The 23,785-nt window shown below is 35.5% G+C and overlaps 1 protein-coding gene across 3 annotated transcripts in view; it reads right to left on the bottom strand.

Annotated features, from left to right (window-relative positions):
* LOC144238239 (cadherin-18) overlaps window positions 1-23,785 on the bottom strand; it is a 595,479-nt gene that overhangs the window by 483,033 nt on the left and 88,661 nt on the right. The window lies entirely within an intron of this gene.

Below are 23,785 nucleotides of genomic sequence, written 5' to 3'. Positions count from 1 at the left end.
ACTGCTGTGGAAAGCTGGTAATAAATTTTCCTATTTCCGTGCAAAGTCGTCACAGCCTGCTAAACATGCAACTGCTGGCTCATTCATCAGTGATCCATAGTCCGGTGGTAGCCGTGAGATTTAGCTTGAGTGATGCCCTTTAATGCCTTACCCCAAAGGACTGGAGGCATGGAGGCTTTATAGGAGACAGAGTGTTCCCTTCGAGGTCGGCATTCTATTTGGAAAGATAAAGAGGAACTCCAATGCCTCCCTACCCACTTCTGCCTGCACCACGAAAACGCTCTCTCACACATAAACTTCTCACCTCTTACCACTCCGGACTAAATTAAAACACTCTGTAATGTACATAGATTCTGATAACACGGATTTATCAGAATAAATCCTGGCTGGCAGCATTCCAAATTAATGTGAAATACCTTCAAGCACTTTCCCCCAGCACAAAGTCACCCACATCCACTCCCTAAGAACATCTAGCATCCTTACTAGATTAAAACAGGAATGTAGAAGTTTATCTAAATTGAATGGTTATTTCAAGGGTCACTTTGCAGATGTATCAAAAAATCCATGAGACCCTCAGTCATTGCCCCTACTTCGCAACATTACTTGCTCCTGTCCTATAAATGCTAAGGTTCAAAGGAACAAAGATGTAAACTTGAGAGACGCCATAGGATGGGGGAAGAGACCCTCTAAAGTCCAGGAGACATGAATTCAAATCTTGATTCAGACTTTCTTCTATACTCAATGTGTATATGGTGTTTCACTTCTGTGAGGATACTTCTCTTTAAAATCTAGAAGGTGATCTTCACTTCAGAGAGTCTTTGCAAACATTAAATGAAAATCTGTGCAATTGTGTTTAATCCACGAGAAACTTTTGATAAAGATTAGCTCATGTCTAACCATCTCCCTTTTGTTCTGCTTCCAGAAAAGTCAAAGAGGCTGAGAAGTAGGTGGTACTTCCAGGAAACGTCTAGGGCCTAAGCTGAGATGCTTTGAATCAGTTATATTTTACTATCTTTATTTAGCTTGAGTGATGTGAAATTTGAAGGGATTTAATTTGGTTTGGGGGTTTGAAATGCTTAAACAAACTAAGAGAAACAATGAAGAAAGCATTTGCATTGGACAATTTCCAGCTGTGAAGGAACTGTGCATTTAAGTGAAAAGTTACTCCTAAGTAAGATGTTAGAAGTCATTTGGCATTTGAAAATTGCCAAAAACTCAACTCGGGGAAAAGTAGAACTGAAACAATAGCATCAGAATAATGAGCCAATGTCGTTTCATGTTTTGTATATCTTCTCTCATGCAGCTTCTGATTTAGAGGAGATTTTCCTCGCATCGTAGCCAAACATAAGTTCTTGTTTGTGTTTATTGAAGGAAGTATCGAAAAGTTGCCCATTTCAAGGCTTTCTGTGTTTACGAACTCATGGCAGCACAAGGAAAGGGATTGCTGTGAAAAATAATAGGGGATATAAAGACGAACTTTTGGTCTGTAAGAGGTCATGTAATTTAATTTTAAAATTTCACATTATGACATTGTCTATTTTTATATTATATCCCTGTTTGTTTAACTGCCTCTAGTTGATGGCGAGAATGTTTGCCAGCTTGTTGGTGCAGCTTTTGTGGAGATATCAGCAATGAGCATCCTAGGGACACACTTGAAAATAAGATGTGTTTTCACTAGTCTTCCTTGGTGGTTCTCCCTGGATAAGACCCCAATAAGCACATCTAGTGGGCAGTCATAATGGAAGTCAACAGCCACTTGCTCCTGAGTGGGATGGCATACAGAGGGATTTGTCAGCATCACCAAACAGTACAATCCATTTCTAGGAAAAAAGAATCAATTCACTAAGGGAGGATTTGTGCATCTGAGATGGCATCCAGATTAAGGGCTCTAGATTCTCCACAAATCCAATGATGTAATATACACTGGATTTCAATGGTTTCTAAAATTTGATATCTGAAACCATGCCAACCTTTGCTAGCCTTAGAAAAGTGAACCTGTCAGCCACTAACTGATTCTCTTATATTTTCAGCTTTAAAAGGATACAGTAGGTAAACCAGTGTGGAACACGGTGCTTGGGGAAAACCAGGTGGTGGGCAGGTGTTTATTTTCTCCTTATGTCAAAGATTACTTCAAAAAACTGACCAATGTATCAGTCAGCAGAATTTATTACAGAGTTAATCTCTGAAACTGAAACCATAGACATTTCAGATCCCAGTCCCCAATGTCGTTACTTAGGGAGAGTTATAAGAATCATTTTCACCGGTGACAGAGAAGCATCTGACACACAATTGATGCTGGTCAGACTACAAAAACTGGAAAGAAAAAATTGTCATGCTAAACTGTGATCGTTCTTTGAGAGACAGACTAGGGAAATTGTCCCTTTAGATGTTATCGCATGCTCAATTTTGCCCTGGAAATTCAGGCTATGCAATGTTTTCAAACCTAAGGAAAGAAGGAAGGAAAGGAAACACACGGATCACCCTTGTTACAATTCAGCATTTAGAACAGTCAACTCTACAAACATGCTACTGTGGTTGTTTTATTATTATTTTTAAATTAATTTATTTAAATTCAAGGTAGTTAATGTACAGTGTAGTGTCAGTTTCAGGAGCAGAACCCAGTGATTCATCTCTTACATATAACACTCAGGGCTCATTCCAACATGTGCCCTCCTTAATGTCTATCACCCATTTAGCCCATCCCCCCCATCCATGTCCCCTCCAGAAACTCTCAATTTGTTCTCTTTATTTAAGAGTCTTTTATAGTTATGCGGTTGATATGTAATTGAAATTACTGAAAGTATACGAACATTTAAAAATGATCTGATTAGGGGTGCCTGGGTGGCTTAGTCGGTTAAGCGTCTGACTTTCGCTTAGGTCATGATCTCGCGGTTCGTGGGTTCGAGCCTCACGTTGGGCTCTGTGCTGACTGCCAGCTCAGAGCCTGCAGCCTGTTTCAGTCTGTGACTCCCTCTCTCTCTGACCCTCCCCTACTCACGCTGTCTCTCTCTCTCTCCTAGAAACAAATAAAACATTTTAAAAAATAAATAAAAATGATCTGATTTTTATGTAAAGAGAAACAGCTGCTGAAAACATGAATACACAATTTCTTGGGCAGCTATTTTCTTTTATGTGCTTGGGTAACGGGTAGCACAGATTGTGTATATCTTTTTAAAAGAAAAGAGAAAACAGAGTAATAAAACTATCACCTCTAAATGTATGATTAAAGATGACCTAATAAAGTTAACCTTGACTCATACTGTTATCACATTTCAGATTAGGAACTGAAGAGTACTGGGAAAATATTGATACAGGACAATGAAGAAGAGGGATCTATCGAAAGATATTTCAACTACATGTGTAATTAATTTTAAAAAGTAGCACCTCCCTTACTCAATGATAATTAGATAAATGAATACACTTTTTAAGAAAAATTCCTTCAGTGCATGTAAAATATCAATGACCAGTAAACTTGCTTGGATCACGTAGAACAGTGTTGATAATTAACAAGGGAAAAAGTCAAACCCCTCAATTTTTTTAAGTTCATTTTTATTTATTTTGAGATATATATATACACATATATATAGATCAATAGATGATAGATTATATACATATAATCTATCATCATCTATATCTATCATATATATATCCATATATATAATCTATCATATATATATATATATAGAGAGAGAGAGAGAGAGAGAAGAATGCAGGGTAAGGGCAGAGAGAGGGAGGGAGAGAGAATCCCAAGCAGGCTCTGCATTGTCAGCAATGAGCCCCATGCGAGGCTCAAACTCACTAACGGGTAGATGAGGACCTGAGCAGAAATCAAGAGTCAGACACTCAACCAACTAAGCTACCCAGGGGTCCCAAAACCCCTCTATTTCTCTGTATATATGTTTGATTTATATAGATAAGTGTTGCACTCTAAATGATAGAATGAGGACACTTGCTTCCCAGATAAGTAAAAATTTACTAATGGACCCTAGTTTCATAAGATTAATTTTTGGACAAAAATATCACAAAATATGTGACAGAATTTTAAAATATTTTAATGCTTTTATTTATTTATTTTTGAGAGGGAAGGAGAGAGCATGAGCAGAGGAGGCGCACAGAGAGAAGGAGAGACCGAATCCCAAGTAGGCTCCTGGCTGTCATCACAGAACCCAACATGGGGCTCAATCCCACAAATTGTGAGATCATGACCTGAGCTGAAACCAAGACTCAGACGCTTAACTGACTGAGCCACCCAAGTGCCCCCATACTAGAATTAAAAAAAAAAAAAAAAGAATCTGAAATAATTTCAGTAAACTTTGCAGTTTTAATAAGAATAAACCAGTACATTAAGACTACAGATGAACATTTCCCAACTATCGCAATTTGATTAAATATAGAGTCTATAAATTAGAAATTATTGAACTAAAGGTAGAATCTGGCAGAGTTATAAGGTGATTCATTCAAGAGCCTAGATGATCAGTAAGAAAAGAAAATAGTGGGATTGCTTTAGTCTGTATCACATTAATATAAAAGTTGTGTCAGCCAAACCCCACTGCTTCCTGTGACAGACACAGTAGACTACAATTAGGGGAGATGTGTATGACATGATCTTCCTATCTTCCATCATTATATCTTGCATGATTTCATTATAGCCCACACAAAGAAGTTTTAATACAATCATCTGGTGTAGCCATTGGTTAGGCATCAGTCTCACGAGTTTAGAAATGTAGAGGTGCTTGCCTGGAGGAGGGTTTCTAGTGGAAAGCTACAAAGCTTGGACACAAATCCTCTTCCAATCATTGCTTTCATCAATTCTATTCAAACCAAAGCCATCTACAGCAATTTCATACATTACAAGAAGCCAGTGTATTTGGATAGAGGACTGGAATCTTTTTAGGGTCTTGAGAAACTTGAGTAATATCTCAGATCTCACAAAGAATAACATACTAGAGCTGGGTCCAAAAGTATGACTAGTAAATAAATAATAATGAAGACACATCATTGGACCAAAACTTGTAAATAAAGCTGAGAGATTTCTACTGACAATAGTTTCTGTGTAAGTCGATAAGGCAATACGGCCATCAAAAATGTAAAGGTAAACACGCATGCTGGATAAAAGTAAAGCATCAAAAATGGACGGCAATGTTTTTACTTGTCTAAAATATTGAGAATTTACATAGAATATTGAATTTTCAGAAGACTATAGCTATTTCTGTTTCTTTTCAATTGATTTATATTTTTGCTAGTCACCTCAGGATACATTTACTAAGTTGACAAAGCTAATACCACCTCTAACTCCACCTCTGTCCCCTCACCCTTGGCATGACCACCATTCTGTCTTTCCCTATGTCCCCATGCCTTATCTACATTTCAGGGATCAGAACAAAGATCATCTCTTCTGAGAAAGCCCACTACCCTAACAGTCACTACACTTTTTCAGGCCATAAAATGCAGCCCCTAATATTTTTCTGACCATAAAATATATTTTAAGTTTATTCATTTTTGAGAGAGAGACAGAGACAGAGACAGAGCATGAGTGATGGAGGGGCAGAGAGAGAGGGAGACACATAATTGAGGCAAGCTCCAGGCTCTGAGCTGTCAGCACAGATGTAGGGGCCAAACCCACAGTCCGCGAGATCATGACCTGAGCTGAAGTTGGATGCTTAACCAACTGAGCCACCTAGGTACCCCAAGACCATAAAATATTTTTAAAACTCTGATGATATATCACTTTAACAAATTGTGTTATAGTTAGAGGAAGTATGGCACAGTAGTTAAGAACAGATTCTGGAACCAAACTTGGAAAATTATATAATTGTATGTGCTTTGTTTTTTCTTCAGAAAAAAAAAAAAAAGTCCATATAATATTACCTATCTCTTATGCTTACCAGGAGGATTAAGTATGTCAAAATAGATAATAGGCTTAGAAAACTATTAGGCAAACAGTAACTTGTATATAAACCCGTTTCCTTTATCATTTTGTTTGCATATCAGTCTCATAATTGAATGCAAGCTATTAATAAACACCAGGAACATGGTTTGTCTAAAAGTAGTTTGGTATAATGTCGATAACCCTGCCTAGGGTCAAGCTCTATGTCTACTATTTATATTTAGTGAAAACTTGCTTATTGAGGTCATTTTACTCTCTGGGCATGGTACCGGACTTGTAATGTGGCCAGACAAACTCAGGTTACAGAGCTGTCTCAGTCCCTGAAGGGTTTGACTCACACACAGGTGTCTAACATAATCCTTGGTATATAAAAGGTTTTGAATAAAGGTTAGTTGAGTCCAAATTGTAAGTACTCAGTAAGCACTCATTAAATAAACTGTATTTGCTTCCTGTGCTCCATTTTGTAGCAGGAAAAGGCAAATCACAAACTCTTACCTGGAACTTTTTATTAATATTGAAAATATAACTTCCTTGGCCTGTTGTGAGGACAGAACTCACGTAGTACAGACTCCTGTATTTATCTGTATTCACTTTTTTGCTACTATCTAATGAAAATTGTCACTTTGATGACCCTGAAGCATTCTAGATTCTCAACCATCAAATAAATATTATATTGCACACCTGAAAGAAATGTCTAAAATCTCTATAAACCTCAGTTGATAGAAACAAAGGTTAATGTTAAATTAGTCAACTCAGTATTGACAAAATCATGTTAAGAAATATATCCAGTTTGCTAATGTACATTTGTTACCATCCCAGAGAAGACAGTAGTATAATAGTAATTTTTAAACTTCCTGTTATTAATGCTTCCCCTAGGAATATCTAATGAGGCTCTATGAAAACTGATACATACCTCATTTTAAAATTTAATATAAGGTATTCTATGTAATTCAAAACACTTATCTAAAATTTAAAAAAATCCTAGCATATATGTCAATATTTTAATCTTTTCCCTAGCGTTGAATATTAAAGTTTTTTTTTAACTTTTTAAAAAATGTTTATCTTTTGAGAGAGAGAGAGAGAGTGTTAGCAGGGGAGGGGCAGAGAGAGAGAGAGAGAGAGAGGGAGACACAAAATCCGAAGCAGGCTCCAGGTTCTAGGCTGTTAGCACAGAGCCTAACGCGGGGCTCATACACACGAACTGTAAGGTCGTGACCTCAGCTGAAGTTGGATGCTTAACTGACTGAGCCATCCAGGAGCCCCTTATGTTTTGATATTATAAATAAAGCTTCTATGAACATCTCTTTTTATAAATCTTCACCTAGATTAGTGACCACTGGATACAGGATAGAATCCTGATAGTGTAACTACTAAGTAAAATATATGACCATTTCTTAAAACAAATGAATTCTTATTATTTCTCAACACCATTAGAGAAAAGTAAAATATTAATTGGTCCCTCACTGCTCCTGAAAAAGAACATTTCAGGGCACCTGGGTGGCTCAGTCAGCTAAGTGTGCAACTCCTGATTTCTACTCAGGTCATGATCTCAAAGTTCATGGGTTCAAGTTCCACATCCAGCTGCATGCTGACAGTGGATCTGGCCTAAAACTTTCTCTCTCTTTCTCTCTTTGTCCTTTCCCCACTTGCACCCTCTGTCTATCTCTCACAAAAATAAACTTAAAAAAAATATTTCTTTTCCTATTTGCATATTCAATAGCTAAAAAATTACCTCATTATTTTAATAATGTATTGACTGTTTCCTTAGTTTTTTCTCTCATTATTTTCTGTCCATATCCATCCTTCTAGTATGTTATTGCAAATAGAGCATTATAATATAAATTGTTCTAATGCTCAATCAGAAGACATTTAGAAAATGGTTCAACAGAAGTTCCTGTATTTCTTTCTTATATTTAGTAAGAAAATGTTGCATGTGCATATATAACCTTTATATGTTTAAAACCCTATATACAAATATTATATGTATATAAAATACATTTACATATACATATGTATATATACATGAGTGTAAATATATAAGTAAGCATGTATGCATGAACAGATTGTTTTCAGAAAATGTATAAAAGATTACCACATAGAAAGCACACATCTAGGTTCTGTCGAGAGATATAAAGAGAATTAAGGTAGATATTCTCTGGCCTTAAAGCAGCAAGAATCACAAAATTAGAAAGAAATCACTAAAATGCAGTGTGACACCGTAAACTCTGTAAGTTATAAAGGACAATGTTTCTCACATATTAAGAAATTGACAGGGCACCTGGGTGGCTTAGTTGGTTGAGTGTCCAACTCTTGATTTCGGCTCAGGTCATGATTCCAGGGTCATGGATTGAACCTCATGTCAGGCTCTAAGCTGAAAATGGAGCCCGCTTAAGATTCTCTCTCTCTCTCTCTCTCTCTCCCTCTGTTCCTCTCCCCGAATCAAGCTTGGAAGGAAGGAAGGAAAGAAGGAAGGAAGGGAGGGAGGGGAGGGGAGGGGAGGGGAGGAGAAAAAGAAAAGGAAATAAATGAAAGATTGATTAAATTACCATCAAATACTGCTGGAGGCTTTACCAATTAGGCAGGTAAAATGACTTGTCAGTTAACATGAGTGCTTAAATTTCATGCCACTGTGATGCTACCAAATGATATAGCGAAGGAGTAAAAGGAGGAAAAATATTAGTAGTTTTTGCATTTTAAATGTAGGAGCAAACGATCAGAAAGGGAGTCCAATGTGAGTAAGGAGTTTGTGCATGCTGAATTGCCGAATGAAAAAACTCTGACAAATTTAACAGTTAAACTCCTGACAGTTATAATAAATGCTTTTAACTTGATATAAGAATATGAAAATAAAGATACACATATCTGCTGATATTTAGAGAAATAATTACACTTATCAATAACAAAATGGAGGTAAGAATGAATCAGAGTTTTTAAGGATTATTTTGGAAAACATGGCACCATCAAAGGGAAGAAAATAGTAATATCTGGTTAGGAAATATATTTCAATTGGAAGATGCCCATGTTGAGGTGTTAACTAGATATTATGAGGAAATATACAAGAATCACCTGGTAACATGAGACTACAGATTGAGATAGGGTTTTGAAGTGGGAAGCATAATTTTATGAGTCATCTACACAGTAATACTAATGATATAAGTACCTCAAGGAGCAGAGAAAAGTTTCTACAGGATCAATGATAATGACATACTAGGTGATATAACAGAGAGAAGGGAAGGGATGAAACAGGAGAGGAGAGAATAGTCAGAAGAAATAATCAGGAAAATGTATTAAATCATAACTTGCTATGATTCAAAAGGGGTGGCGTTTTAGTAAACTCAATTTTATATTACAGGTTCATAAAGAGAACTTTTCTAATATTTGCAATGTAAAATGTAGAATGTAGATTTCTACAATGTAAAAATGTAGAAACTCAAAGATAAGTTTGGTCATAAAAAAAGTGAACACAGATAAAATGAACTCTTTGCAGAGATTTGCATATTCTACAGCAAGCAAAATCATCAAAAGAGATCTCCTACTTTCTATGTTAATGCATGAAAAGCTTGATCTTCATTTGAAGATATGTGATTAGTTACATTTTCCCATTTCCTTGCTTATTCAAAATTTCTTTATAGAAGGATTCCAGGTTAGTAAACATGTATAGTTATTTATAATGGAAATTAAAGACTGTATTGAAAGTAAGAATTTTAAATGTGATCTCTATCACCTTCCCTAATGCTGAGTGTGTTTGAGTGCACAATGGTAAGGGTAGCTGCTATATATTAAAGGTTATTTATGTTGCTACCTTGAAAAAAAAAACTTAGGTCATCACATAAAACCTGATTATTCTTAACTCAAAAAAATTGAGAAAGGCCATCCATGCCTCTAAAGAACAGAACAAGCTATAAAGAGAACAGTGTGTCTTAAGTATTGTCTAGAAAGTGAGTCCACAATAAATTTCATATTGTCAGTGTTAATTTGGGACTCTAGGAAAATTGCTTAGAGGAAAAGGAATTTCATTTACCTATATCTCAGGATGCTTTATATTCTTATTTTTTTTTAATTTTTAAGTACAAGTCAATTGTCATCTCCTAAAATAGTTTCTCTATAGCACTCCCACATTATAAGCCCAGCTCCTTTTGGTTGTCAAAGACTCTGGGGATTACACACCAGGGCAGGACAGTAGAGAAAAATTCAGTCTTTAAATTTATGACAATGCTCTGAGTTTTGCCCTTCGGTGGCAAGATTAAATTCTAGGTAGGGTTAGGTCGTTATCAGAATATGACAGTCCTACTGAAACATACATGTAGACCTCAAGTCATTGCCGCAAAGGAACTGCCATTGTCCTTTGTCTATCTAAAGATTCCGCAAGCTGCCAATACTCATATATTATAGTTGGTGTTTTACACACAGTACCCCTAACCATATGTTCTGGCCATCGCTGCTAAACAGTCATTACTGACATTGATGATTTTCTCAACACATCCTTCAATCCAGAATTTCTCCTTTCTAAACTCTTTTAAATCTTTCTAGTACATGTCTATGATGTTTTGAATTTTACTCTGCACATAACAGAAATCCAGTGATACAATTTCTGGGTTAAAATAGCCTTGATCCCATTTAATCAACCATTTTCTGAATTTCCCTTAGAACTTCAGTGAATGTATTATGTAATTGAGTTCTGTACTGAAAAATCCTTATGCCATTATTTTTTTCCTCAAGGGACTTGAAAACAAATGCTTAGATTTTGAATAGAGACCAACTTGGGTCAAATTCTGGCACCGCCACTTATTCAGTATGTCGACGTTGATGGATGCTGGCTCTCAGTTTTCTCATATTTTGATGGTGTAATAGTATCTTCTGGAAGAAAAGCACAGAGATTACATACATTGGAGGTAATTTATGTAATTCACCTATTATAGGATCTGGAATGCAATATATCCCGAGTGGATAAAAGTTATAAAAATAGACACAACCTCTCAGTTACTATTATGATTTTACCGAAGTATATGCATATAAATGGCATTTTTCCTAAATGTTACAAAGTTAGAAGTGACTGTAAAACAGAAGAGCATGCATGCACTGCAAAGGAAAGCTGGGGTGTGATTTTGGCTGATAGCAACAAGGTTCATTTGTTGACACTCAGTGCTGTTGAGATCACCTACTCCTCTGAAAAGTGAAAAGCAGAAAAGAATCTGCTGCTATCCACAATCTGTTCAGGGAAGATACAGACTTTTTCTGTTTTAGAGTTCCAGAGGACAAAATCAGAACCCAAAGATAAAGGGGATTGGTTTGCCAATCACAGAGCCTACAGAGCACAACAATGAGTGAAACAGACAGAAAGTCAGAAAAGGAACCCAAGCACAGAGAAGCAATTCAGTCTTTGCATGTGTTTCTTGCAAAGCCATCAAGATTTGCAATGGAATTCATTATCATGCAGTTACCCAATTATTTTAGGGCCTTACCAGTATCACCTTTACCAAATTTTAACCGATTTTGTCTGAAATCAGTTAGAACAACTGTACATCAGGATGTGGAAAGAAAGATGAATGTGTGTTAACACCTTTTTTTTTTTTTTCTGAGAGAGAGAGAGAGAGAGAGACCGCATGAGCGGGAGTGGGGTCAGAGAGAGAGGGAGATACAGAATCCGAAGCAGGCTCCAGGCTCTGAGCTGGCTGTCAGTACAGAGCCCGATGCGGGGCTCGAACCCAGAAACCATGAGATCATGACCTGAGCCAAAGTCGGACGCCCAACAGACTGAGCCACCCAGGAGCCCTGTTAACACCTTCTTTTTAAGTCAAAATTTTTTCTTTGTTTAGAAAGTTAAAAATCTATCACAAGACTGTAAAAGTCATATGAACCTACAAATTTGTATGAAAATTACAACATATATAAATATCAGTATGTGGCTGTGTGGTGGAGGGTCATGGATGGAGGATTAAATAAGCATTTTCTCTTACAGTTTTAATTTGCTAGAAAAACAACATACTATTCTATAAATCTTTCTGTCTTTAAAACAGACTTAAAATGGACAAATGGCTTTTCCTAGTAACCGTATTGTATTTCCCAACTATGTATTTTTTTTTAATTTTTCTGAGATGACCACTTCTAAACTTGTCTCTTTTCTACTTTACAGCTTTTTTCATTTATTTCAGTTATAAACTTCATAAGAAATCCATATTAAAATAAAAAGTCCATAAAAATAATAATTTTCTCCTTATCAGACAAGTTTCTTCCTCACACCAGTCAGAATGGCTAAAATTAACAACTTAGGCAACAGCAGATGTTGGCGAGGATGCAGAGAAAGAGGAACCTTTTGCATTGCTTGTGGGAATGCAAATTTTTTTTAAAGAAAATTGGAAACGGGAAGGTGCAATATTCAATTAACTATAGAAGGTCAACTGACTAACCATTTGTAATAAGAAGCATATCCTGATTCTAATATGAAACATATTGAAAATACATTCCACAAATACTTAAGACCAGAGTGTTAACTTAGACAACCTTCCATAAAAACAGAGTAATTAGCTGATGTATGACCTGTTTCTTAAATAAATGATATTATAAAAAATTAGCACATAAGAATGCTGAGAAAAATTTACAGCTAAATGTTTCTAAAAATTTTTGAATGTGGGAGAAAATTTTAAGCATGTCTCAAAATATGGAAATGATGAAGTGAGTATTCATGGGAAAAGAAAACAAACAAAAGGCAAAATGGATAGAGCAGGATGTGCAATGCAGAGGGGAGCAGAAGCTGAATAGTTTGAAGTGAAACACCTTAGTGTAAATAGTGGGATGTGTGTGTGTGTTAGTTCATACATTTGCATGTGTGTACACCAAAGGTGTGGAGGACAAATTAGGCCACCTATTTTTGTATGGAATGTGAGCCTAGAATGCTTTTTCTTTTCTTTCTTTCCTTCTTTTTTTAAAAATATTTTTAAATGGTTACTATTTAGTGAAATGTGATTATATGGAATTCAAATTTCTGTGTCCATAAATAAAGATTTATTGGAACACAGGTATACCCATTTTTATTACATTCTGTGGCTGCTTTCAAACTACAGCAATACAGTAGTTTGACAGAGACCATATGGCCCAGAAAGCCAAAACCGTTTACTATATGGTGCTTTACAACAACAACAACAAAACAAAACAAAACCTAGCTGACCCCTACTATAGATATATTTTTGTAAGTTTTTCAATACACACCATATTCCATCAATGTGATAATCAAAGCTTGACCAATTTTCATATATAATATTATTCTACATGTTCTGTTTGTCTGGATATACTTTTTTTGTGATGACAAAGCACAGTTTGCTTTGCAGATTATGCAATATCCAAGTATAATTATATGTGAGCATTATAAAAATATATACAAGTAGGAAAATCAGTGTACATGCTTTTGAGATACATAATCACTCATGTTTGCTATTTTGGGGGGCTGTGATGAATTTCTGAGAACAAGGCTTTATTTTCCATTTTAATTAAACTAAACATTTAATTACATTTCCAGTATTCTGTCAGCAGAAACAAATCTATAAATGTAGAGCGAAAAATTATGAGAGCTGGTCTTTAATATCCCATCACAAACAGAGCATGTTATGGGCAATCTGTTCTTTGAGGGTATATAACAACCATGCTTCACATGAGTCTTAATTCCACTAAGGCATCCAACTACAGTAGAGAACGTTTTCATTTTTAGCTAATATCTACCCATTAAAGCCCAAGATTTTGAAAGTGTATCATATTTACAATTATCCTGCCCCTCAGGTTTTTAATTTCCAGCATAAGAGAATTAAGTAAGTTAATGGATAGTGCATATCAAATACAAAGTGTGCTGGCAAGCAAATAACGTCCTGTCTATGCTCAAATTCATATCAGTAAAATTGTATAAACACTTAAAATTTTTATTTTATTTTCAGTAGGCAATATGTCTAGAGCATTTGCTAGGTGCTCTTGAAAATAAATGCTATCTATCCACAAAGTACTTAAAATGTTGCATCATTTGAAAACTTGGAAATGTGAAAATGGAAATTAGGGAGACCACATATCCAATAAGGGATGTGAAGTGTAGAAGACTGTATGTGATAGTGTCTTCCCATCAGCTCTCCTGGAGGGCTGCACCTCCCTTTACTAGCTGGATTCTGGGATCAGTCCTAATATCTGCATATTTAGAAATCTAGATTATCAACTAAGAACAGGCCTGTTTCTGGAGACAAAATTGCCATTAACCAAGATCACAAGAATGATATATGAAATCAGAATGGAGATGGGTTACTGTAAACACAAAACTTCAAGTGCTAAGGAGACCAAAATTGAAAATTCACACAAGAATGCATTCTTACTCTGTTGAAGCTGAGGAAGAAGTCAAAGTGTTATGAAAAGAAAGCTTTGTAAGAACAAAAAGGGAGCACAAGTAGTTAATGCCATTCAAAATTTTAATTACATCAGACTATGAGAATTAATATTTCTCTAAAATATAACACCTGGCCAAGACAACTCCTTCATGGGTGGATAATGCTAATATTTACTTCTCATTTGTTTTTGTTTCCATGGCAGATGATACCCCATTCTCAAAGATACAGTATTTACAGATTTAATAAATTTGGGATGGCTGCAATTTCATTTTGGTGGATTAGACCTATTCTATCTCTTTATTGTTCATTTTTTTTTGTTATTTTTTTGGTTTTTTGCAATATTGGTCCATCATACTGATAATAAATTTTAACTATCAGAGTATAAACTTATTTTTTCCCTCTTCTTGGGAGCTGTATCAACTGACTCCCAAAGAACTTTCATGGATAAATAACAGAATATTCTCTATCCTCCATTAACCAAGCATGTTGAAAAGTTACATGTTATTTTTTTAACCTTTCTACCATCTCCTTAGGTCATTTTTATTTGGCTTCTGTTGCCCTCATTCCACTATGTTAATCTCTCACAGAGTCCTAGATCATTCATTCCAATGGACGTATTTTAAACCTTATCTGAATTTTCAGTAGCACCAACTATGCTTTCACAAAACCATTATTTTCTTATGTTTTGAGACAAAGTACATTTCTATTTTTACTCCCATCTCTGGTTGCACCTTCTCAAACTCCTTTGCAAATGTGCTCTTCCCCATGTTCGAGTGTTGCAATTCCGCATGACTATTTCCTTTGTTTCTTTCTTGGTACTCAAACCTAGGCAATCTTGTCAGAGACTGGGACTCACCCAATTTCTTTCTGGGATGACTCTCCATATGAATCTCTAGCCAATGCCTCTTCTTTGACCTGTATATACAACTAATGTTTTAATATTTCATTGGATTTTAAGACACCACAAGGTTAGCATTCTAGAATGAAATAATGATCTCATCCCCCAATTTCCTCCCTACAATTTCATATTTCAATGAGAGGTTGTATTATTGAGGCAACCACACATTTCATGAATTCAATGGATCACCTTTTATTACCAACTCTTCTCACCCTCCCCTACCACATACACATCTAGTGTGTAATCACATACTATCATTTTGGCACACAAATAGCATTCCAATTCCTTTCACTGCCTTCTATCTCAGCCAACATGCTTCTTGTCCAATTTTTCATCATCTCTCCTCTAAATTACAAAAATAATTTAACTGGTCTCTGCATATTAACCATTATTCCTATACAAACTATTCTACTCACTACATTAGAGTGATTTTAAATGTAAACCTGATGCTTATTTAGTTACCTCATTAACACCCTTTGACTGATTCAATTGTTTTTAAAATAAAGAGGGAAGTCCTTGCTTTGATATTCAAGACTAGGCATAGTTACTTAATTATTGTGTTAATCTAAAATGGTATAAGGACATGTAGAGTTAGAAAGATATTTATAAGAGTTTATATGTTCTGCAAAGTGAATCTGTTTAGTTCTTATTAATGGAATCAAAAATGACTTCAAAGAAAAGTGGGGATGGAAAGAAAGGATAAGGAAAATTTTGTTATCCAAAGAAGTTGGAGAGGTCATTTTAGCCTAAAAAGAGGAACGTAAGCAAAAGTATAGTAAGCATCATCAAATATTTTGTTTGGACTAGTAGAGATCAAAATTGGGCATGAAACCAGAAGAGTCAAATTTGTAGGGTTCTTACATAACCATTTCCAAGCTTGTGACTAAAGCACTCTCCCTGAAACAAATTCCTTTTGCCGCTTGGTAACGATATAACAAAACTTCTCTGTAGTCATTGATTTAGCTCCCAGAAGAAGAGGCAAAATAAAATGAGACTTTGTTTCATTCTCTTACTTGGAGGCCACATCAAGAAGCTTCCCAGGGAGACTAAAATCACTTCTGAACATCCCATCCATGTACTGTCATATAATAATACCTATAATTACTTTTCTATTACTTATTAAAGCAGATAAAGATACACGAGTTAACACGTTATTAAGACAATGTCAAAATGACAAGTATTTCTGTGCATTGTTGGAAATATCCTATAGTCTAATAAGTGTGCCTAATAATTGTGAATCCCTCTGATGTTTGACTGTGTGTCTGAGACTTTCATATATATGTGATGATATTTCAATGTTCGAGGCACATTTCTCATTTGAAGAAAAAAAACTAGTTTGAAAGAGACTTCCAGCATTATTCAAATTCTGCTTTTTATTGTTATAAGTTAAGGCTTGTCTTCCCTAAACAGATATAGTGAAGGTTAGAGCTCATTCTGAATACCTGAAAAGTCTGGAGAATATGCAAATTTAAAATAAAGTCACTGGAACCAATGTCATTTAAAAATAGGAATCCATGAGTGAGCTCATCAAAAATATACTGTTTGTTGTACCTCCTCCAATTTTGTTCTTTGGAAGTGCTTCGTAATTGGGGTTTGCTATTCTGGGGAAACAATAAATACTGAAGTATCACCATAGATCATCCCCTCTACCTCAGTCAATGCCTAGGTGAAGTTATTTTTTTTATTCTCCAAAATGACCACCAATTCTCAATGCCCTTAGTATTTTTCCAATAAAGATTCTTTGTGAGTAGAATCATTTTGGGATAATACTAGAACTTTCTAAGTATTCGCTACTAATAAGTCATTATTTTTTTGTAAATTGTATCTATAAAGGGAAAACTTGTCAACTTTCACATATTAATCTTTACGTATGAGCATGTAAGTATACACATATGAACTTGCTTATAATGTGTGAATTAATACTACAGCTTCCTACTGCAATCAAGCAGTTGGTACTTCAAATGTTGTAGAATATGGTCTCTAGGGTCCCATATTCCATATGAGGAATGCCGTCACTGGGTTCCCCTCCCACCAGGTTTTCACTGATATTCCAAGGAAATGGGCTGATAGTTATAACCCTTATGAGTTCTCCATCACAGCTTGGAAATAGGACTTTTTGGAGGCACCTGGGACCTCAGTCGGTTAAGCCTCTGACTTCAGCTTAGGTTATGATCTCATGGTTCATGGGTTTGAATCCTGCATCGGGCTCTGTGCTGACAGCTCAGAGCCTGGAACCTGCTTTGGATTCTGTCTCCCTCTCTCTCTCTGCCTGTCTCATCCTCAAGATCTGTCTCTTTCTCTCTCTCTCTTAAAAATAAATATTTAAAAAATAGGACTTATTCAATTGATGACTAACAAATTTAGAAATTCTGTGAACCTTTTATTGTCCACAATAGTAAGGAAGAAAAATATTATTTTCAAGGCCTCTTGATATCTGATTCTGTTTATTTATATTGATTGGCTAATATCATATGGATTTTAGAGATACCATCCATATAAAATAGTTAAGGCTTCTGATTCATCATTTCCTCAATTTAGACTTCTACATTTCAACAAAGATATTACAAACAAGCCTCAGGGTACAACATGCACATTTAAGTTTACACCTATCTAACTATTTTTACAAACCAAACCTTTGGGGAACCCAAAATTTCCTTTGTAACTACTTTTATACTGTATTTTGAGACCTAAAATTAGACTGTCACTTTGTTTTATGCAGCCAACTGTATTTTTGATGTGCTTTCCGCAAATGCTGTGAAGAGTAAGAAAAGTTGTTTATGGTGAGATACAAAATATTTTTAGATCACATATTTAAGTCAACAGATACCCTGCTGCTTAATGTGTCATTTTAGAGAATGTGGTTGTACAAAGATGCCAACGACAGAACATTCACAGTGTTTTCCTGATAGTTACAGAAGGTAAGAGTAGGGGTTCTCCAAATACACCAGTGGAAGCTTAGGGCTACCACACTTTCAAATTCAATGGGGCCAGTCAAGTCCAATAGTTAATATTCAACTGCATTTCAAAATGTTTATAAGTGAAGGCTCTGTGCTAAGTCCTGCCTATAACTTTACAAGGAAGAAAAATCCACAGCCTCTGCTTAGAAGCCATTTTACGGTCCACTGGAGAAGAGAGAAACAGAAGGTAGAGGTTTAATGCCGACAATGTGATAAGTTTTGCTATGATCTGATGAAGCCAGGATAAGAACCCCAGAAAAGGCATCTAATCCAGTCTGAGAGGAATAGCAAAAATCTCCACAGAGAAGATGTACTGTACCTGAAGGCTGGACAAAAGATAATCATGTAATAAGGGCAGGAGACAGCCAGAACTTACCAAAGCAAACAACTAGATCTAAGTTTCTGGCTGTGTAGTAAGAAAGCAAAAGATACAATTACTTACTAGTACATGAAGTTAAAAAGCCAAAGTGTAAAAAAAAAAAAAAGCCAAAGGCTAAGAATAAGAAAGTAAGATACAGTCATGAATCTTTAGCAAGACTATTTTATTACAGTCATTTTTCTCTAACACTAGATAAGATTACCAATATTGTGGAGAGGGAAGTGGAGTAGACGTGTCAATCCACAAGGTGGGAACCTCAGTTTCAGAAAGCACCATTTCCAAATAGCACCAATGAGGCAGGTGGAGACAAGCGAGCATTGTGCCTGTTTTCTTGACAACCGGAAAAGTATTTGATGATAGTGCACAGTTCAATGGCTGACCATTTGATTAGGAGAGAAATTTGTCCAAACTCTGACATTCTCTTTTCATTCATAGAGATTATCCCTCAACAACTCAGGCCATACACATTCTTCTAGAGTGGAGAGAGGAGCAATGGACTTCTACAGAGTCAGGGAAGGGAAGGGAAGGGTAGGGTAGGGTAGGGTAGGGTAGGGAAGGGAAGGGAAGGGAAGGGAAGGGAAGGGAAGGGAAGGGGAATGTACTGGATCAAAAGAATCCACAGGAAGAGCATGGTGGGGAAATTAGTAGGATGAACCAGGGCTTGTGATGGTATTTCCTAGAATCTTTGTGAATTATAGATTTGCACTTCTTGTTGATTACACACTCTGGCTCAGAAATGGAGACAGGCCATAGTTAGCCATGAGACAATAGGCTGGCTTGCCTGCATTTCTCTTAGGTCGCAAAATGACAAAAAGTGTGACCTGATATTTACTTTGTGCCCTGAACTGGATATGAGAGAAATCAAGCTCTCTCAGAAGATAGAGTGATTGGACACAGACCACCCGTCAGAGCGACATGGTAGTAAAAACAGCATGTACTAAGAATCAGGAGCATAAATAGTTACATCTCAGAGTTAAGGCCATGTATCAGAATCAAAGCAAAAGCCTGGTCAACTATCAGAGTGTTGTATCTAGAACAAGATAAAAAGGTTAATTCCATGTTTGTACACATGGAAAAGAAAATTGAGCATATTTAAATTAACATATCACTTTAAAATGTCAATTAATATGTGAATGTTCATTTTTGTGCACCTACAGAATTGGATCTGAGAATATTTACATATCAGTTGCTATTCTCTTACAGAGAACAGAATAGAGAACTCTCTTACAGAGAACAGTCTTATAGGACTAGGCTTAGCCCAGAAGATCTGACACTAGCTCTGGGTAGAATTGAGTTAATTTGTAGGACACTCAGCTGATGTTGCAAATTGCTTGGTATGGAAAAATAATCACCACACATTTGGTAACCAAAAGTGTCCATAGTGAAGTGTTTTTTGTGAATAGTAAAGGAGATGCTCATGTGAAAGAAAGATACAGGAGGAAAGAAGAGGGTTTTTCTCAGTACAGCAGGTGGAAAACCAAGTTTTTGATTACAGAGAGACTTAACAGGTAAAACTTATATGTGCTTAGTATAAATATTACTAAATATTTTAGAGTATTTGCCATTTGAATCTAATAACAAGATAAGGAAGCTATTGTTGTTACTCTTTTTTCATGGCTGGACCTAAGTTTTGGGAGGTTAAGGAACTTGTCAATGTCACACAGAGGTGGGCCCAAGTGGCCAATTCAGGTGTTCTAGATACAGAGCTCGTACACTTTATGCCTCTCCTACTGGGCATGTATTATAAATACAGGCTTCATGGTATGGCTTCATGGTATGGCTTCTTGAAGCAAGATTCTGCTGTCCAGAATAGAATGAACTTGAAAAGCACTGTCACTTAGAGATTTTTTTTTTTGCTTATTGAGCTTTGCTCATGAGCAAACATAATAAAAAAGTTCATGTATATGAAGTGAAACATTTTGTATTGTAAGGAATTTTTAGTGTTTGGGTGTGAAGGAGCTTAAGAAAATAAAAGGGATGAGATATTTATGGTACATTGATTTTTTATAGAATAGGTATCCTAAAGCAATATTTTAAGGTTATAGGTACAATTAATAAAACAATGAAAGTGAGAAGAGTTTTCTTCCATGGAATGAAAATGAGCCTCTGGAACATTCAGATCAGGCAAAAATAAAGCGAGTGAGTTATCTGAAAGTAAGGCATTGCTAATAAACTTGAGAAGTTAAACAATGCCTTAGTATTTTCATGGTAATAAGCACCAAGAAAATATCACTAAACAGGGAATGAATATTGCACGGATTATATTTAGACAACAAAATAAGAATGATAATGTCATTTGGAGCACACAACAGAGTAGCTACAGTTAAGGCATGATTGGCTTAAAATTGACAGAGGGCTCACTTCTGAATGAATAGTTTCCATATAGAAATATGGAAATCATGTGCTCTTTTACAACTGTAAGTATTTTAATTGAATGTGAACAGTTGACAATTACAAAGTATTTCTCACAAGAATTTGGCAACAAATACACATTTCTCCCCCAATAAGCTGTTGATAAATACTTGCTTAATAAAAACAGTATGGTTTAGGGGCTTTTATCCCCAGAAAATAATCACTTTAGAGATATCACAAGGCAATTCACTTCTTATGTTTGTAGAGGAGTGATCACAAGACAACTATTATTCTCTTCTTATTATCCATGTCTTTCTCCACTATTCACTACTGGTAATCTGTGTTTCACTGAAAACCTATTTTTATAACTTAAACACCATGAAACACCGTAGGTATCAACTACTCCATTGAATTCATATTTAGCAAAGACCTGTTGTTTCTCTGTTACTATATTATGTTTTTCATGTGCTCATCTCAGTGAAATGATTCAATGAAACTAATAAGAAAATAGTGTGTGAGACCTGGGAGCTAATTTTCCAACATAAGGATTATGAAATATATTGATTCTATAAAATCTAATAAAACTGATTCTGTTTTTACTCCAATGTTTAGATGAATTATATTACCATCTGATATTGAGGGGGCCCTAGGAATAATCTAAAAGAGTCTTCAAAGCTTAAATAAACATATAAGATTTGGTAATAAGCATAGGAGAGATACAAAAAGACATTATTTGTTACACATTTTAATAAGATTCACACCTTAGGTAACTGATGCCCTCCAAATATTTTCCTGAAAAATGATTTCATAGTTTAAAAATAAATTTTCACTTAGGAAAAAGGAATGACAATTTAAAAAAATTCTGAAAGAAAAAAAGTTTAAAGATGAAAATTAGGGTTAAGAAATCAAAGGATTTCCAAGGTTTCATATATTTTGTATAGCTTATGAGCTTATGGACATGAGATAATTCTATGCAAGGCTATTATGAAAGCAGAAAGGCAAAAATGTTGTGCATGTATAATTGACTTGATTTTTCAATATCTGTATTTCTACTCATGTATAAAATCATTATCTTCTATCATCTTTCACAGACCTTGTAACATTTGCTAAGTTTACATCAGACAGAAAAAGAATGCATTTTAACTCTTGTAGAAATAACATTTTTCCCACAGAATCTACCTTGAATAATGGTTACACATTTTTTTTTACTTTAAAATACACCAAAATTTAATAGAGTAACTTTGCCCCGAATAGCTGCTCCCTCTTGAAATTCCTTTCTATGTCGATGATATCATTCTGCTCTGACATCTTCTTTTACATCCTCTTTCCACTTTCAATTAATTTTAGTCATATCTTTATTTCAAAGATGACTCCAAACAATTCCCACATCTAATATCCACAGTCCTTAGCTTTGCTTTGCAAGGCCCCCACCATATCTCAATGATAAGTAACTGTACTTGCTGGACCCTCTCTCTTCTACTCTTAGTTGTTTACATCCTTCATTGGCTGATGTTCTCAGTTATAACAAAAATAAATCCCATCTAGCTAAGGAAGAAAGGGATTTAGTAAGTGGTACAGATAGCTCCATTAATGGTGCTTTAAAATCTGAGCTTCCACAAAGAACTCTAAAACCACACCACAAAACTAGGCCACCAAGCAGGATCGGCTCTGATCATGGCAGCAAAGTGCTTCAGGATCATACTGTCTGTGATCAAAGTCAACGAAATGCTCAGTCTCTCTCTCTAACCAAGAGAAGCCTGTGCATTGTGCCTTTAGTGCACTAATAAGAACAACTTAACTTCCCCCTGTATCTCTTGATGCAACCACGTCTGGGAAATGAAGGTTTTAGTTTACAGATGAAGGCAATACAAGAAGAGGTATTAGTTGAAGTGAGTGTTGAACACAGATTCACAATATCCATCGCCTACTGTTAACAAAATTATATTTTAAAAATCTGATCTCATCAGGAAATTGCTATTCTTCTGCCGAAATATCTTAAATTAACCATTGTCTAAAGACTGAGATCCAACCATCCCTCTTAATCTTTCTTTCTATAACCATTTGTTTGCTCAAAACACTTCCTTTGGAATCCAATTTTGCTTAGTTTTCTTGTACGCTCTTATTTTAAGAAATAATAAATACCTTATTGCTTATTAAAGTTTTTAAACTAAATGCTATGTAAAGTAAATAATAGGCCATGTGAGATGGAATGATGTAATAATATTAATAATAATAATAATATTAAAATAATATTAATAATAAATGATGTAAAATGTTTCTGGAAACCTGAAAGGGGTAACATGAGCTTAACAAAGGCAGAGGTGAGGAAACTCTTCAAAGATCAAATGGTATTTCAGCAAGGTCCTGGACCATGAGAATGTGGAGTCCTGGTCAACATGTAACCCCATTGGGAGAGGGGGAGAAAGAGAGAGAGAGAGAGAGAAAGTGAGCGAGCAGAATTTATAGACTTGTGTAAAGATATGAGAATATGTAAAATATAAGAGAATGGAAAAGTTGGAGAATGGTAAGTCATGAGGAATGGCTGAAGAGTTGGCTTTATATGTTAACATAATGAGACGATAAGCAACTGAAGAAGATTTTCCTCAGGTTTACTAAATGGTTTGTTGTGTTGTACATGTGGTTCTGAGTCATTGAGGGAGCCTGAACAGTGATGGGTATATTATTTCTGAGTAGGAAGGGCCATAGATTGAAAAGTGGTGGGACTAAAACCATGTAGAACACTTAGAGGTGATTACTCTGGTCAGATCCAGATTCGTATTAGAGGGAGCCAATGTTTTGAAAACAAATGAGGATATAGTAATACCGTGATTCAACTTGGGTGGTCTTCAATATTGTCGTTTATTTACTAACAATTCCCTATCTCACTCCAGTAATTCTGAATCTAATCACCTATATTGACCGTTTTTTTGTTGTTGCTTCATGTCTTTGTACATT

This window comes from Crocuta crocuta, unplaced genomic scaffold (assembly GCF_008692635.1).
Source record: "Crocuta crocuta isolate KB4526 unplaced genomic scaffold, BGI_CrCroc_1.0 scaffold51, whole genome shotgun sequence".
Classification (NCBI taxonomy): Eukaryota; Metazoa; Chordata; class Mammalia; order Carnivora; family Hyaenidae; genus Crocuta; species Crocuta crocuta.
The sequence above is the reverse complement of the archived record's forward strand: the minus strand, read 5'-3'. Positions and strand labels throughout refer to the sequence as shown.